The 17,503-nt window shown below is 35.5% G+C and overlaps 1 long non-coding RNA gene across 1 annotated transcript; it reads left to right on the top strand.

Moving 5' to 3' along the window:
* The first annotated feature begins 6,995 nt into the window (after positions 1-6,995).
* LOC140177840 (uncharacterized) lies at positions 6,996-9,263 on the top strand. The gene is made up of 3 exons (XR_011869333.1): positions 6,996-7,152; positions 7,244-7,298; positions 9,209-9,263. It is a non-coding gene; the product is annotated as an uncharacterized lncRNA (long non-coding RNA).
* Positions 9,264-17,503: the final 8,240 nt, after the last annotated feature.

The following is a 17,503-nucleotide window of genomic DNA, read 5'->3' as shown; positions in this document are numbered from 1 at the left end:
ACAAAACGCAACCTGCATTTTTTATTTTCCAAAAAAATAATCTGACACCACAAAAAACGCAGCCTGCGTTTTGCATTTCCCAAAAAAAACTGAGATACAACACAAAACGCAAGCTGCATTTTGTTATTACGAAAAAATACTAAACCCATCACAAAACGCAGGCTGCGTTTGGGTTAAAACAAAAAAAATTGAAAAGCATGTGATGCATGAGCATCTTTTTTGTCTTTTCCTAATGAATTTGCATTTAAATTATTGAGTTTAATCAAGAATTAATTATCTTTTAGCCACTATGGATGCTACTTTGAGTTTCGTGTAATTTTGTGTATTTTAGGTAGCATTTGGCTGGATTTGATGGAAAGGAAGCTTGCACAAATGAAATGAGCTCAAGAATTAAAGAAGATGATCAGCAAGGAGCGACGCGTGCGCGTACCTGACGCATACGCGTGATTTGGAGCTTTCCATGGCGACGTGTGCTCGTACTTGACGCGTACGCGTGACACGCGAAGAAGACCACCGACGCGTACGTGTGACTGACGCGTACGCGTGACATGCGCGACGTGCAGAGAAAGCAGAAAATGCTGGGGGTGATTTCTGGGCCCCATTTTGGCACTCAAGTAAGGCGCAGCTCTTTGCCAAGTTAGGCGCGGATCCGGTGAAGCCAAGTGGTCCCCACGTTACAAGGCGTGGATTATTTAATTGATTCTGATTCAAATTTGAATTTGAAAATAGGAAAAGATATTATCTTAATTTTAGATATTAGATTTTAAATTAATTAGGATGAGATATAAAAGACAAAAATTAATTAGTTAAAAAAGGGGGGTATTCCACAGTTTACCTGAATCCTTATTTTTTCTCTGAACCATGAGCAACTAAACCTCCATTGTTAAGGTTAGGAGCTCTGTCTATTTGTATGGATTGATTCTATTATTTTTTTTCTTTTAATTCATGTTTTGATTTATAATTCAAGAATTGTTTTCGCTCTTTATTTTATAAATTTGGGTGGAACGGAAGTATGACCCATGTTCTAATTGTATTCTTATATAACTTGGAAAGCTCTTTACTTGAACAACAGCTTGAAAATAATTTCTCCTAAATTTTAATTATTTGGATTTAATGGGATACGTGACATATAATCCCCTTATTTTTGGGTAATTAGAATTTTTGTGACATACAAACTGGAATTTGATCATGCAGCTTCTAATTGGAATTAATTGACCAAGGAATTGGCAGTTAATGAATTTTAGAGGAGACTAGAAAGGTCAAAGAAATTAGGGTCTAGTCACATATAGTTTGCCATGAATTAAATCTTACATGATTAAAATAAATTAATAAGAAAAATCAATCCAAAAAATAGATATCTCTGAAACCTAAACTATTTCTCCATATATATTTCACAACTTCTTTACTGCTTGCATTCTGAAATTCTTAATTATTGTTTAATGCTCTTTGAATACCAAAACACTCTTTTCTGCTTGCCTAACTAAGTAAATCATTTAACCATTGTTGCTTAGTCCATCAATCCTCGTGGGATCGATCCTCACTCACCTGAGGTATTACTTGGTACGACCCGGTGCACTTACCGGTTAGTTTGTGGGTTATAAATCCTGCACCAGCATGCAAAAAACAAAAGGTAGGCTGCGTTTATTTTGTTTCTTGAACAAAAAAAATGAGCCAAAAGTAAAATGTAGCTTACGTTTTAAGCCTGACACCATATCATAGCAGAAAATATTTGTCCATATGTCCATTTCATTGAATAACACCAATCTTTATTCTATAACCAAAAAAATGAGTCGCATTTATATGATATTTTTAAAATATTAAAGATAAGTTTGGGACGGTAAAAATTTGGTTTTTGTAAACAGATTTCTTTTATTATTTTAAAATTTATTTTACAAAATTTCGAATCACGGTCCAATAAAAAATAGTGAGACTCGTCTAATAGTAAAAAAATCAAAATTAAAGAAAAATATTATTAATAAAGTCAAAATTAATTTTATGAGAGTAATTAATATTTCTAAGTCAAGTTTAACTAATAAATAATAAATATTAGCTTATCATTAGTTTATTTTCCTCACTCGAGCCTTTTTGAGCCGGAAATTCACTTTTAGTGACGGTTCTGCGTGTGTCGAAAAAAATTCTTATAACCAAAAACTTTGAAATTAGTGGTAAAAATAATTTTTACTTTAATGATTGTGTCCCAAGATTAATATTAGCCATCTATTCATGATTTATTCCTTTAAGAATAAATCTTAGTTATTAATTATTTCACCACACGGTAAAATTTACTTCGAACCGAATTTCTATCTAGTATTATGCAAAAGACTCCTAGAGATCCCAAATCTTCTTGCCACCCAAGTAACTTGTCTCTCCTTCTTAGCTTCTATGCCGAGACTATCTCAACCTTTTCACCCATCTCTGCTGTGTTTTTAACCTCGAGTAACTAACTGTAATTAACTGTGAATAAACTCGACACGCAAGCGCTGACCAAGCTTCCTCGTTTTCACACTCCTTCTTCATTAAAGCCCAACCCTTGACCATAAAAAATTCAGCCTCTTTTACCATCATAAATTCAGCAAGACTTTGATTTTTTATTTAAGGAAGCATTGGCCACAAAATTCACAAAATACTTTACACATTTTTACACTTTTTTGATTGAATTCTTGAGAGAGAATTAGAGAAAATTCTTGCACTTGTTCTTTGCGCCCCAACCCCTATTTAAACTCTTCTTCCATTATTTTTCATGTGTTCTTCAAGTACTCAATCCATACAAACCCAACCTTTCGCCTGTTTTCGTTAATCCTTGTGTTTATACCAAAATTTCAGTTAGGTAAACTCTTGTTCTTTTTCCTTTCCTTTCCTAATTTTTAAAACAGTGGTCATGATGAATTCTTACTCTCCTCCATGTATAGAGAACTTCTCTTGAAGCACCCATGGAGCACGCCTAAGGAGTTAGAGAAATTCGAGCTCAAAGCGGTTGAATTTTGACGTTTTTACCACACTTTCAGCCAAAAAACGAAACTGCACCATCACCAACTGTGCTTCTGTCCTTGTGTGCATGTTTTCTAGTGTGTAAAAGGTTTAATAACGGAATTATATAAGAGGTAAGGGTTAGGAATAGTTAGAATATGTTTGTGCTTGATTCGGTGTTCATATAAGCCAATCAATAGTGCTTTTCTATTTTTGTCTTGTTATTTGAGTGATATATGAAGTTTATTTGTCTCTAAAAATTGTATTGAATTACTGAAATTATTTGGAGCACTTGAAATTTAAGTTTCAAGACTTAAAAGTCACTAAAAATGGATAAAAATAAAAAACTGCACCCCTGAAAATTCAACCACTAAATGATCACGAAAGTCATGTGTATAAGGGTTAAAAAGAGTTTAGAAAATTAATTTTAATCCTATAGAACAAAGGTGTAAAAATAAAAAGGGTGTTATGGTCATTTTTAAAGAGGGTTAAAAATGTAATTTAATTGAAAGATAAGTAAAATTCTGAACATAATATCATCAAGGATAAATTAGTAATTATATAAATTAATTGAGTCAAAATTATAATTACAATAAAGTTTCAAGTCTAAATAAAAGTTTTAGTAAAAATTAGAAGTAAAACAGCAAAAAACAATAACTAGAATAAGTAAATAAATAAATAACGGGTAAAATAATCTTTTAGTCCCCTGAGGGTAGAATTGACATTAATTAAAAGTATTATGGATAATTTGGTCATAGAAAAATATTAGGATTAACCCAATAATATGCTAAATCAGGTTAAACGGTAAAACTAGCGTACTTAGGGACATATTAGTAATTTTAGCCATAAAATCAAAATTAAAAATTATTAATTAACTTAATGAAGGATAAAAAGGTCTTTTAAGAAAAAATATGAGGGTAAAATAGTGAAGTAATAACATTAGTGGTAAAAGTGTCACTTAAAACCTAAAGAAAACTAGAAAAACGAAATTATGTACAAAAAGGGTAAAATTAGAAATTACAAAAATACCAAGGAAAAAATAGTGAAATATGTGACAAGGCTGAGATGTTTTAAGAAAGGATCAGGTACAAGTTTTTATAAAAGAAGGACAGAGAAGTTCCTTAGAGATAAATTTTATTTGAGATGTGCCGCGAAAAAAGAATTGTAAACCCCAAGGTGCCAGAGGTTGTTTGGAGGCGGGTATTACCCACTGACTGTTAAAATTCTATTTCCCTTTTTGTGCACATATTATGGCATCAAATTTTGCGACGATTGCCTGTTGTCACGGACTGGTGGTATGCTTAACCACATCGACAGTATGCACAGACGGACGCAATTGGAAAACCATATCTAGGACTAATTCCTAGGTAATGTCGGGTTGCGGAATGTAAACCGACACGTGAGCTCATGGCCTGCATAGAGGCATACATCATACTCCGTTGCTGCATTTATCTGTAATTATGATTTATCTCTACTTCCTGTACTTTGTGTTTGTTTACTATTCTGCTATATACTTGTGCTTGTACTTGTTTGTGTGACTTACCAACTTAACTGCGCGAAGTCTTAGACTTAGGCTGCAAAACTTCTTAGGATTCCTGTATATTACCCTGCTGGGAACCTTAGGTTCTCACCCATTACTTTTTCATTCCGCAGATACAAACTGGCGAGATCTTCTTTGAGTTTCCAACCTTGGGACTAGCGAGCAGTAGTAGCATTACCAGAAGGTCAGAGCGAGTTCTTTGACTTTCACACAACACTTTCATGTTTCTTCAGCTACCAGGGATCCATGACCAGTAGTAGTAGTAGTTGTTGTTGTTGTCTTTCTCCTTGCTTTATATAGATTTTTAGAGAACTAGGTGCTTTTGTAAATACTTATATAAACAAATTAGAACAAGTCCCAAACTAGTGTTACTCTTGTGAGTCGAGACCTGTTAGTATAAATATAGATTTTGTAAATATTTTCATGAATAAACAACGATGTAATTCGATGTGAATTATGATGTACTAAATGAACCTTCGCGCATATATGTATGTTTTCTGTATTTTTTATGCTTCATGTATATATTATTTATTTAACTATTACCTATTTCGTTATATCTATATATCTGACACGCAATCTCAACTAGCACTATAAAGTCATATGTATATATTTAATATAAGGTCTAGAGTCTCTAAAAAAAGCTGTTTAGTAGCACTAGGCAGCTAGCATTGATCATGACGTGCTAGAAGTTGGGTCGTTATAGGGACTTATGTCAAATATTGAGGATAAAAAAAATATTTTGTCTTTTGAAAATTCAAAACCACATCATTTTAAAGTGGGTTTAAAATAAAATTTAACCGGTCCAAGTTTTTCAAAACTACTAATTTACTAATTTTTATCATTATCAATCTGGGTCAATCCGATTTTCTCCGATTTTTTTTCGGTCCTATGCTCTATTCGGACTTGTACCATAGCTAGGTCACCAGTTTTCTAGTCCAGTCAGTTAGAGCGGTACAATTTTTACAACTATAATCACTATAAGATGACATTTGAGTAATCTTTATGGAAAAGTATAGGTAACCAACAACATTGTTGAACAATATGAACAATGGGGTTAAAAAAGTAAATTAATCCTAAATTTAATTAGTGGCATGACTAATTAATAGCTAATAATTTTCAAATTTTAAATTTAAAAAATTAAAGTTTTCACATTGGTAAATTGAGGCTCTGCAACTAGCCTCTCATCTTATCTTCCTCCCGCTGAACCCTCTTCTCTTCTTCACTCTCAACCCAGCACACCCTGAGACCACAACCCAGCCCCAACCCTCCGTCTGACACCACCGTCATCACCACTGGCGACTACCGTCACCTACCCCCTCTCTCTTTCCTCTTTTCTCTTTTTCCTTCCTCTTTCTCCATTTCTCATGAATCTCCTGTACACTACCCCTGTTATCTGTGCAAAGCCCAACCCTGGCGAGAAACCCCGGTGCAACCCCCAGCAGCGGCGGAGCTCTGTGCCGCTGCAACCCCGCGTCTGCTATCCCTCTCTTTTCATTCTTCCCCTTTCACCAATGCATGTTCCATGCTTCCCCCTGTCCTGGTGTTCTTTTGTTTATTTATTTTAACTGCTTTTTAATTCTGCTTTTATTATTTAGATTAGGCTTAGATTAATGGATTGATACTTTCTGGATTGCAAAATGTTTTATGGCTAATTTTTCTAGGTTGATTGCTACTTAAATTGAGTTCAAAATCCCTGTTTACGTATTGTACACACCATATGCTCGATGAAATGCCTAGCTGAAACTTTCTTGTTTAATTCTTATGTTTGGCCAGTATTTGTCTTAAATTTTGTTCTCTTTAGGCATTATAATTCATAATTGTGCATTTTTATGCTATTTTTAATGATGTTTGGATTGAGTTTTGACAAGGCACTTGATTATTATTTTTGTTTAAACACCAAATTGGTTTAAAATTTTAAGTTTGGTCATTTGATTGGTGTCATTTAAGAAGTGCATATCATATTTAGTTAAGTGAATTGAATGAAACTACCTATTCATTTATGTTTTGAATATGAATGATCACATACATAGTCACTTGTTCTTTGATATTTTTGAGCAATTCAACTTGATTTTCATTAAGTTTACCACATCTTTAAATGTTTTCCCCAATTAAATATTTATTTGCTTTCTTGGCTCTAATTTGAATTTTAATTAATCCCTCTCTTGCTTTTATGCCAATTATCTATTTTTTCTGAGTTGTATTCCGTTCTTTCTTTTTCAGGATGCATTGTAGCTTTATCATCGGTATAAACTCCATTAAATTAGTAAATAATTAGCCAAAAATTAACTTTTAAAAAGAAGAAATGTGAATATTATATTAAATTAGGATAGAGCTTATCAAAACGAAAATTTTGACACTAATTTTAAAGAATTTGGCCCAAGATTGGACCGAACGGGCTGAACCGGTTAAACTGGGCCCATGGGCCCAACCAGCCCAGCACTTAAGTAAACCCAAGCTCTCTTCTTCCTTAATTTAGCAAAGCCAGTGCTGAAGATACACAGAGGAGTGGAGAAGAAAGAGTTTCCTAACCCTTACGTTGATTTTAAATCACCGTAACTCCTCCGTCCGAGCTCCGATTGCCACACCGTTTGTGACCACGTGACCACCGGGTCGAGCTCTATGTTTCTACCAGAACAATTTTATAGGTAACCCACTTATTCACTCTCAGCCTCTTCTTCCCCAATTTTCATTAAATTAAGTGAAGGTATTGAATTTCTTTGCTCTTTGATGTTTTAGGATCTAATTAGCTTGAGAAAAATATTCACTCTTGCTTATATGAAGCTTGGGTAAGGTGAGGATACCATAAATCCTATTTAATTTACTGAATTTATACCTTGGATATTAAATTGGGTATATGTGTTATGAATGTGTATATTAGGTTGTGAATAAATAATTAGAGCTTGAAATTGTGGATATTGAAACTTGGAGGTAGCTAAATACTAGTGTTTTGTTGGAGTTATTGGGGTTGTGTTTGTTTTAATAAGTTGCCTTATCACTATGAGGAAACCGGCCAAGGTATAGTTTAGATTTCTTTTATTTAATATATAATGTTCTGTGAAAACTTAGGCTAGATGACCTTAGGATAAGTTGGAACGTATGGAAATGTATGATGCTTAGTGTCCTTAGCATTTTGGATGAGAATTGGTTATGTAATGGTAATTATTGTTGTATGAGTAATAGGGTAGTAAATGTTGAGTTGACGATGATATGATTATGTACATATTGATTAAATGCATAGTGAAATTATGAGTTGTGAAAGAGTACCATGTTATTGTATCTTGGATGATGAACCGGTATAGGATCTTGTGGTTAGGTTATTGTATGTGTTAGGGTTGATTTTTCAGGTGTGAATGGCTGATATGTGAATGGAATGAACAAGAAAATGAATGTTTAATAAGTTTGTAAGAATTTGGTTTTGGGCCGAACTTCAGCGAGCTATAATTTGGCTTCTGGACCCTTAATTTGTTTTCAACTTATTTTAAATAAAAATTGGGTTCGTGAAGTTTATGCCATTCAAAAAACGGATGAAAAACGATTTAAAATGATTAAGTTATGTGCGTCGGAAGTTTGGATAAAAATTATGTAAATCTGCAGCATTCTGCCTAATCAGGTTTTTGGGAAAACGCACGTCCACGCGTATGTGTGGCATGAAATTTTTACCTGTGCATACGCGTAACGGACCAATATGCATGTCCACACGTACGCATGGCCCACGCGTACGCGTATGCATGGTAAGGGGATGTGCGCGCGAGCTGCTTTATTACACTCCCACGCGTATACGTGAGCCACGCGAACACGTGACCCCTTTTTCAGCAAACATGATTTTTCTGAGTTTTAAACTCTATTTCAAACTTCTAAACCTCTATTTTCATTCCTTTAGTCATAAATAATAGTATTAGACCTGATAGTCAGATGAGGTTAGGGAGTGTGGATAACTTGGAGGTGAAGTAAAGCTGAAAAAGTGATGAATTGAATTATGAAATGTTACGAATGATTATGTATAATATTTGGCTTGATTAATTAAATGATCTGAGATACATGATTTCCTGGGTTAAGTATCGTGGCTTGCCACCACGTGTAACAAGTCGAAAACTCGATACTCTATTAACTTTACGACGTAAGGGTGACCGGGAACTTATAAATTTTTGGGAATGTTTACCCCCATTGAGCAATATTATTTATTTGAGAAAAAGCTATGCATAGACTCTTGGGGATGCACGTCGAGGGACAGTCCAAAGGTTTAGCAAACCAGACTTGTTGGGTTGGCTTGATAACCGACAGATGAGACTCATCATCCATAGGACAGGCATGCATCATGTGCATATTACTTGAATTACTTGTTTATGCATTAACTGGGTTTGCCTAATTGCGTTAAATGTATATTTGTTACATGCTGTACTTGTAACCTTCTTGTGCTTGCCTTATCTGCTTATTTGTTTGTGATATGTTGTTGGAGATGGAGGTATGGAGGAAAGGTAGTAAGACTTAGATTCAAGATTAAGTTAAGATAGGCTCAGTTACTCTTAGAAAACTACCTTTTATGGTTTTTGTTTAATGCTTTAAGCTTAATAATCTGAGTGTCGGCATTCTAGGATTGTCTCTGACATTCCCAGGACCTTATATCTTATATGTGTGGCACATTTACCATACTAAAAACCTCTGGTTCTCACTCTATACTATGTTGTTGTTTTTCAAATGCAGGTCAAGAGGCACCTCATTAGGCGTTTAGACTTCTAAGACGAAGTGGTTATCGGGTTATTTTGTTGTATGGTTATATATATACATGTACTTAGTTTCCTCTCCGCATGACTTGATCCTTTTGACCTTCTTAAAGGCTTATGGAGAGGTAGGATTTTGTTTATATAAATTTGAGTTTTGGATATGTATATATATATATATATATATATATATATATATATATATATATATATATATATATATATGTGTGTGTGTGTATATATTTTCCGGCTAGCTTTGACTTTGCAGGCTGAGTTAGGAGCTTGTTATTTTGTATCATTGGCCCTCTATTCCTACTTTTGTTATCTTATGCTTCATAGCTATAGTTTTCTTTGTACGCAAGTTAACTCATTTTTTGGACATTACGCTTTTATTTCGCGATTTTTATTTCTCCTGTTCTTCAAGGCTCCTAGTTTATTATATTCTTTCTGCTATTATATGTACTCATTTTATTCTAGAGGTCGTAACACCTCATCACCTCTATTTTACGGCTTAAGCATAAAGTTGAGTGTGTGGTAGGGTGTTACAATCGGCTCCCACCGAGGTTCGTCCAAGTAATCAATCGGACGTTATGGTAGACAATGAGAATGGTTCTTATTTCTTAATAATGGTAGGTTTCTTCTATGTACAGTAGGCAATACTCATAAAAGTTGGGAACATTGAGAACCTTGGTTCTACGACAGAAAGAATATTAGTTGGGAGCCAAGTTTGATTCAATTTGAAACAGTATTGTCCATTTGTCCTTCTCGTAATATGAAGTTGGAATGTTGGATACCTTTAGGAAACCAAAAATCACTTTTTATGTAGATGTGAAGCCTTTGGCAATTATTCCAATCCTTGAAATGAATGATGTAATTACAGATTTTCTGGATACCAAATTAAATTATGTTGGTTATTCATTTTACTAGATCTGTGGATGATTATTTTCATTATAAAGTGTTTAGTTGTTTGGATTGGATTCAATTAAATACAATTAAATTATATTTGATGTTCATTTTACTAGGTATGCAGATGGTTATTTTCATTGTTAAGTGGATGTTTGTTTGTTATTATTAGATTCAAGTAGATACAATTAAGTTATGCTAAATGTTTAGTTTAATAGATATGTGAATGGTTATTTTTATTTTCGAGTGGATGTTTGGTTGTTTGTATTAATTAATTATTATGTACTTTATGAGCAAAATTTTCTTATATCTTTAAGGAATTTAATTTTGATGCACTGATTGTGAAAAAGGTTTTACCTAATCGACCAATGTCATGTATTTTTTTAGATGCTTTTTCACGCCGTCAAAGTAAAATAGTAGTAACAATAACTAGATACATGCACAAAACTAATTTACACTGACAATGTATTAAGGGATGTCCTTCAATGGTATTTTTTATCTAAGCTGTTTTGATCGTTAATTCTTTAATTTTGGCTTTGATTCAGGTGTTGGTGCAACAACTAGTGTTGGTGTATATGTTCTTGTTGGAAGCTGCTTGCGAGCATTCTGGTCCGTCGGCGATTTCTTTCTTGGTAGCTGGGTTTGCAGCTACTCTTTCAACTTTTTGCTATGCAAAGCTTTTTGCGAGTCGCCGCCTTTCTACTGGAAGTGCTTATCATTAGTGAGACCTATAGCCTGGATAAGACCATCAAAATACTCAGGGATGGCAAACACTGAGAGAAATGTAATTGCATTGCGACATTTACAGCTATACCAATATTGTTTCTCTCATTGGTCTATTTAGTATGACTACAAAAATACAAATGGAATATGAATTGATTATGTTTGTTTTAGGGTAGTGCTATTCTTGGTTAATAATGAAGTATAAGCTATCAAAAATAATTTACTTATGCATTGCTATAAATAGACCTACATAGTTCTGTAATGTCCTTTTATCCATGTAATTAATTAATTCAATAAGAACTATGTCTGTTAAAATATTGCATATAATGCTCTATTTACCATCCGAAAATTTTGTTGCAGTCCTATGGGAACCATAAGTTTTATGAACAAATAATTCATTACCATATAAATTATTGATTTTTCTTTTTCGCATCAATGATTGAGATGCATCATGTACTATACTTTAAGCCATTTAAACTAAAGCAGATGTTCATTTTACTATGATTTCAGATGGTTGTTTCCCTTCGAAAGTGGATGGTTATTTATCTCACTCACGTTTTCATAAAAAATTCAATTATTTAGTCCTATTACTTGTCTGTAAATGTGTTGGATTTTACAAATTGATAGTCATAACAATTACTATGAAAGGATAAAAAAGATAATTATTTTTTATTAACTAAGACATGGTATTCCTTTTTCAATTAGAAAAAATATCTTGATTTTATTGCAACATGTAGTAGTTCTATTAAGCAAACAAAAAATTAAAAGAGAAACTAAGATAGGCTAGATGTTCATTTTACTAGGTAGCTAATAGTTATTTTCATTCTAATTTAAATGTTTATTTGATTTGGATTGGATTTAACAAAACTTTGCCTGATTAGAGAACTTTATTAAAAAATATTGTGAGCATGGTGCCTATTATAAACGCAAATTTTACTAACACGCTTGATCCTATTTAAGTTAGTCATTTTCTTAAAATATAAATTAATAAATTATAAAATACATATCACTAGCAATCTCATTATTACACAATTTATCACTAACAACAGGACCAAACATTTAGTAACTTTTTAGATTAACAATTATTCTTATTGTGTACAAGTACAACCATGTCATTTGCATCTTTGGCATATTCCAACAGCATTGTTTGATATTCTTTCACCCTAGTAAAAATATCGCAGCCTCCTTTAGCATCTTCCATATTGGCCTCCTTTCTAGATTTTTCCTAAAGCTCCACTTCTCTCGTTAATTTCATAAGAGATTCCATTGATGAAAACAAAGTTCTTTACATCATTATCAATATCAAATAAAATATTAATATAAAGTAAGAAGTCTTTAACAGATTTCATCTAGCAAATTGTTATTATATTATTCTAAACTCTTAAAATTCATACATTACCATATAATTAAATCTTCTATTTAACAATTGTGATTGCTAGCACAACTGAAATAGGTCTCAACCTATAATTCAATTATCTCACATCCTACATAATAAATCAAGCAAAAGACCTAATACATAATCAAATCAAACTTTCATTTATTGAAGAAATCCAACCATCCGAATACATAGTAAATTAAACATCCGTATATTTCTGGCAAGTAAAGTAATATAGCATCCGTCATATCAAGTGGTTTAAAAGATGAACAAGCACACAAATGACAAAAGTGGTTTAATAACATCTCAATTGATCATCCTTATACACTATGAGTTATTAATTTAACAAATGATAAGCTGAATTGTTTTTTTTTTCTCTTTTTTTTTCAAATAAAGAAAACCCAAGCCAAATTACGAAAGATATAGAATTAGGTTGATTCTTACGCAACTATAATAAATTTCAATCAATTATTTAAGCAAAACAAACATAAAGAGAACTAAATCAAGAGCTATAGATAAGCTTGTAAGATCAAAGATAAATGAATAAATTGTATACATAATTTTGGGCTCAAATAATTGTACAATTTTTGTATCCACTCAGAAGAAGAAAAGTTTTTTATTCACATTCATTTTACACATTTCAAATGCCTGGAAGTAACTAAGAGGTGGAGTCCTCAATAAACCAATAGTAAACTCACAATTCACATAGTAAATCAAGTAAAAGACTAATTAGGTAACCAAAACAAACATCAATTTATTGAATGACACCCAACCATCCGTGTACTTAGTAAATTAAACATCTGTCTTATTTTGAATAAGTAAAATAATATACCATTCGTCATATACAGTAGTTTAATAGTTCAACAAGCATTCACTAGTTCAACAAATTTAGGTAAAGTCTCATTTGAACATCTGTGCATGCTACTTAAATCCTGGCCTAACTAAACCAAAATTAGAAATATATAGTAATGAAAAAATAAGAACATGCAAATCAGTAACAGCCACATATTTTTTATTTCAAATGAGTCCAATTATTCAAATACATAAAATGGTGTACAAAATAAAAAAAATCCAATAACTTAACCAGATCCATTGAATAAACATCCAGTTATCAAATAAATTCATAGCAATCAACTAACCTAATGAAACAGCAATAAGGGAGGCGGTCAGCATTGGGTCTGGTGCGAGAGAGTGCGATGCCGGGTGCAAAAGTTTGGCGGCGCGGCGATGCCAACTAAGAGCTCCTCTGCTTGGATAAGCATAACCCAAATTAAAAAAATATATAAATGAAAGCGGTTTAAAAACCAGGAAAAGCGAACAGAAGGAGAAAACCACGGCATTGGGGGGCGTGCACGCCAAAATAGCGGCGGCGCGAAGAAGCTTTAGTGGTCAATGTTGGGTCAGGTGCGATGGAGTGCAACCCCAGATGCGGACCGTTGGCGGCGCTACAACCTCCGTGAATGGCCGACCTTGATTCTTGCTGGAGGAGCGTCTGGGTGGTGCCAGATGTTCAGTTTGCAACGGACGCCGTGGGAGGATCTGGTGCGGCGCCGATGGTAGGGGATGTTAGGGCGTGGCTGCTGCATTTTCAAAATTGGGGGACGAGGGAGAAGGGATGTTGGTAATGGCGCGCCAGTGGTGAAGGCTCTCCGTGACTGCACTTTCAGTTTGGGGTAGAAGAAACGTGTTTACTGTTAGGTCAAAAAGGGTAGATGATTAGGGGAGGAATTAGGGTGTAGTGTGTTTTTAGTTGAATTGGGCTAATTTTAGGGCCCATTGTTCATGTTAGTCAGATAAGTCATTAGTTACCTAGCGTTGTCCAATCTTTATTCTTTCATTCTTGATATGCTAAAACATGAAACTTAGATGCATAACTCCAACTTTTTTTTAAAATGAGTTCCTATGTGAAGATGGGCTAATTCGAATTCAAATTACTATAGGAAAAAGGATGGTTACTTGTGGCTCCTAAAGCGCAAGATTGGGTGGAACTCTACTTCTAATTGGAACTGCGTTTAGGAATTAAGGGGTCTCGGAGAATATGAAGTTCTTGATTTGATTGTGCTTACATGATACATTACCTACTTCTGTTTTTCGCTTTTGCCAGGATGTGGCTACTTCAATGACCTGTCAGCGTTGTCTATCTTCCTGATTTCCTCTTAGTCCATCATTCATTGTCTCAAGGATTGCACGACAGCTTCTCAAGTTTGGCAGATCTTTGGCTTCTTTGGTCGCAATTTCTTTCAAATTCAAAGTCTCAATGAGTGGGTTGAGGCAGGTTGTAAGAGTGGGGATGAGTGGAATTTCCTGACTTGTCTTTGGGTCATATGAGTAGACCGGAATGAACATATCATCAACAAGCTTTCACAGCAAAAGTGGTTTTTTCGAGTTGGTACAACAACTCCTTTTATCGATGTTTCATGGTTGCTTTAATCCATTTACTGTATGAAATTTCCCAAATGAGGGTTTCTGAAAATTGAACTATGATGGGAGCTTTTATGAAAATTTAGGGAAGGCGGGGTATTAGTTTTGTAATTAGAAACAATGTTGGTGTTTGGATGCAAGGTGGTTCTAGGCCAATGCTACGAGGGCGGCACCTTATACGCAGGATATGCTTAGCTCGTGAGATTGGTTGTACAATTTTTTGTTTGTGAAACCAATTTACCAGAGACATTCTTCCTCATCTCTCATTGGAAGGTTCCCCTGGATCATGCAAAAACAAAGGTGATTCATTAAATCTTTGAATTGAAGCTCCTCCCCAAGTTGGCTTATTGATAGACAAGCATACCAAGTAGCAAATTGGTTGGCCAAGCATAACGCCTTAGTCGTTATTAGAAAAATATTGTGGACGAAGCCTCCAAGATCTTTGCAAAGGATACTACAACAAGATATTTTTTAAAAATATCTGTTCTTATTTCCTTGCTTTTTCTTGTTCTTTTCTTTCTTTTTGTTACTGCTCACCAAGAAAACAAGTGCTAACTTAGCGGATTTTTTTATTTAAATTAAAAAGATATAATATTTACCGATTTAAATAAACGTACAATTATTTACTAAAATACATTTTGGGTCATATCTCGGATGCACTGGGGGAATCAAGTCAAATTATTTATAATTATTACAATATTTTTTTTAAAAGACAAATATTTACATGGATAAATAAGTCAAATTATATATTTGGATGCACTAAAAAAGAGTCATACATTTAATGGAGGTTTATAAATATAAATATTTAGCAAAATACATATATGAATAATGGTAACTAACGTCGTCCAGCGGTAGGATCCAAGTGGTGTCCAGTCCCACATCCACAAGGACAGGATACCCTGGGAAGACGGAATGGACGAGGACGAACACCTGGCTGGCTGAAAGTGAGTGGTGGACACTGGTATGGTGGTGGAGGAGGAGCTGATACAGTCATGGGAGGAGGAAGAGCTGATACAGTCATGGAAGGAGGCGTAGGAGGTGATCTCTAGACAGTACCGGACGGTGGAGTCGGCGGTGGCAGAGATGGAGTCTGAAAGTGGGGTGACGGAGTAGAACCTGATTGGTGTGGTGGTGGAGGAGGAGTCTGATAGTGCCCTAGAGGAGCTATCCCATGCCGGGTGGAAACACTGCTCGACATCCATGGTATGTCGGTGTCATCTCTCCTGTGGCGATAACGACTGGCCAAGGTATCCACTTCATGACTGGGTGCCCCGAGGATCTCGAACATGTCATCGATGTCCATCATATCATCGGATCTAATGTCGAACTGGGGCTGCTCCCAAGCTCTGTCATCAGTCGGGTGGTCAGCTGAAGTACCCGGCATAAGCCTCGAAGTAACATCAGCTTCATGGTCATCGAAGAATGAGTTAGAGGGATGCTCTGTATGCGCATCGGGAATGACATCCTCGTGTACCTCCTCATATCGAGCGTACTCAGCCTTTTCGTTTGACAACTGCTGGTCTGCATCATGATGATCCCCACCGTCCCTACGGGCGTGCTAACCACGTGCCGGCTGCGCTGTTCTTCGGACATCATCGCGAGGTCGCCTCCTCACCCGTCGCCTCTGATCTGGGGCATCGTGTGGTAACGTAAGTCATCTCTGTGACCAACGGTTGCAAAGAGGATATTAGCCGGCGGGGCTGCTGCTCTGGGATCTTCTAGGATGTCATCGTCCGAAAGATGTCGCACTCTGCAGGCTAGCTGCCACCAGGTGATGTACTCCTGTGTCAGGTGAAGATTCGGATGACTGTCGATGGTAACCAAGTGCTGTGGCTGGTAACACCCCCTAAATAGATCGTACCAGTACCGATGCTGGTCTGGCCACCAGACATCATCTCCCCTGGTCGTCCTAATGAGATATTCATCAACATTCACTGGGTCTGCGGGCCTGTGCTGCTGCCCCCTAGCTGCCTTTTCACCCTGTCAATGTGATGGAACTCAATAAAGTGAAAGCAGACGATAGAGATGGCAGCCCTCCATGTATAAAGCTCGGTATCAGTCATGAGCCAATCTGGGGCAATCTGACATAAATCTGTATCGTCGTATGGTGTACAATGAAACTGTTTGCAAAATAATGAAATAATAATGAAATAATGAACGATATACCAACGGTAGATTGTAAAATAATGAAAAATATAACCATAAAATAAGGAAAATTAATGAATGATATACCTGCTCAAATGTCAGCGCATCGATCCGACGACGCAAACTAAGTATCCTGCCATCATGATTATCTTGACTCTGCTGCCCAAGCCCTGCCAACCTGCAAAGATTGATAACATAGATTAGGTGTGTAGCATATAATAATCAACAAATTAATAACAACTTCGGTATACCTGGATGCAAGTGGGAACCTAACGACATCGTAATCCGCTGGACTAAAGCACGGGAACCTGTGGTATATCCACGATAAAAAGAAGAGGCATGCAACCTGCAATATTTGACACATCACGGGATGCCGCCATGCACAACGAATGATAGGTATGGCAGAGATGTGCAGACCCCCATGACAACTGCCTGCATTAATCGAAATCCTTTAGCAGTGGCAGCCATCTCAACGGCACAAGTGTATGCGTTTCCAGCCTCCACCGCTCGACAAATGCAGAGATCAAGCACCCGTCAAAATAAAAGTCCCTCAACTCCACTCCACTGCATGCCCAAATCCAGCCTCTCTTATACAGGGAAGCAGGATGGGTGGCAGCGGGAGACCTAGCGTCACATGGCGTGGCAAAAGTAACCGTGGATGCTTCAATTCCCAAAACAGATAACTAACGCATATTAATTACATCTAAATCA

The sequence above is a fragment of the Arachis hypogaea genome, chromosome 2 (genome assembly GCF_003086295.3).
Source record: "Arachis hypogaea cultivar Tifrunner chromosome 2, arahy.Tifrunner.gnm2.J5K5, whole genome shotgun sequence".
Taxonomy (NCBI): Eukaryota; Viridiplantae; Streptophyta; class Magnoliopsida; order Fabales; family Fabaceae; genus Arachis; species Arachis hypogaea.
This window is presented reverse-complemented; position numbering and strand designations above follow the sequence as displayed.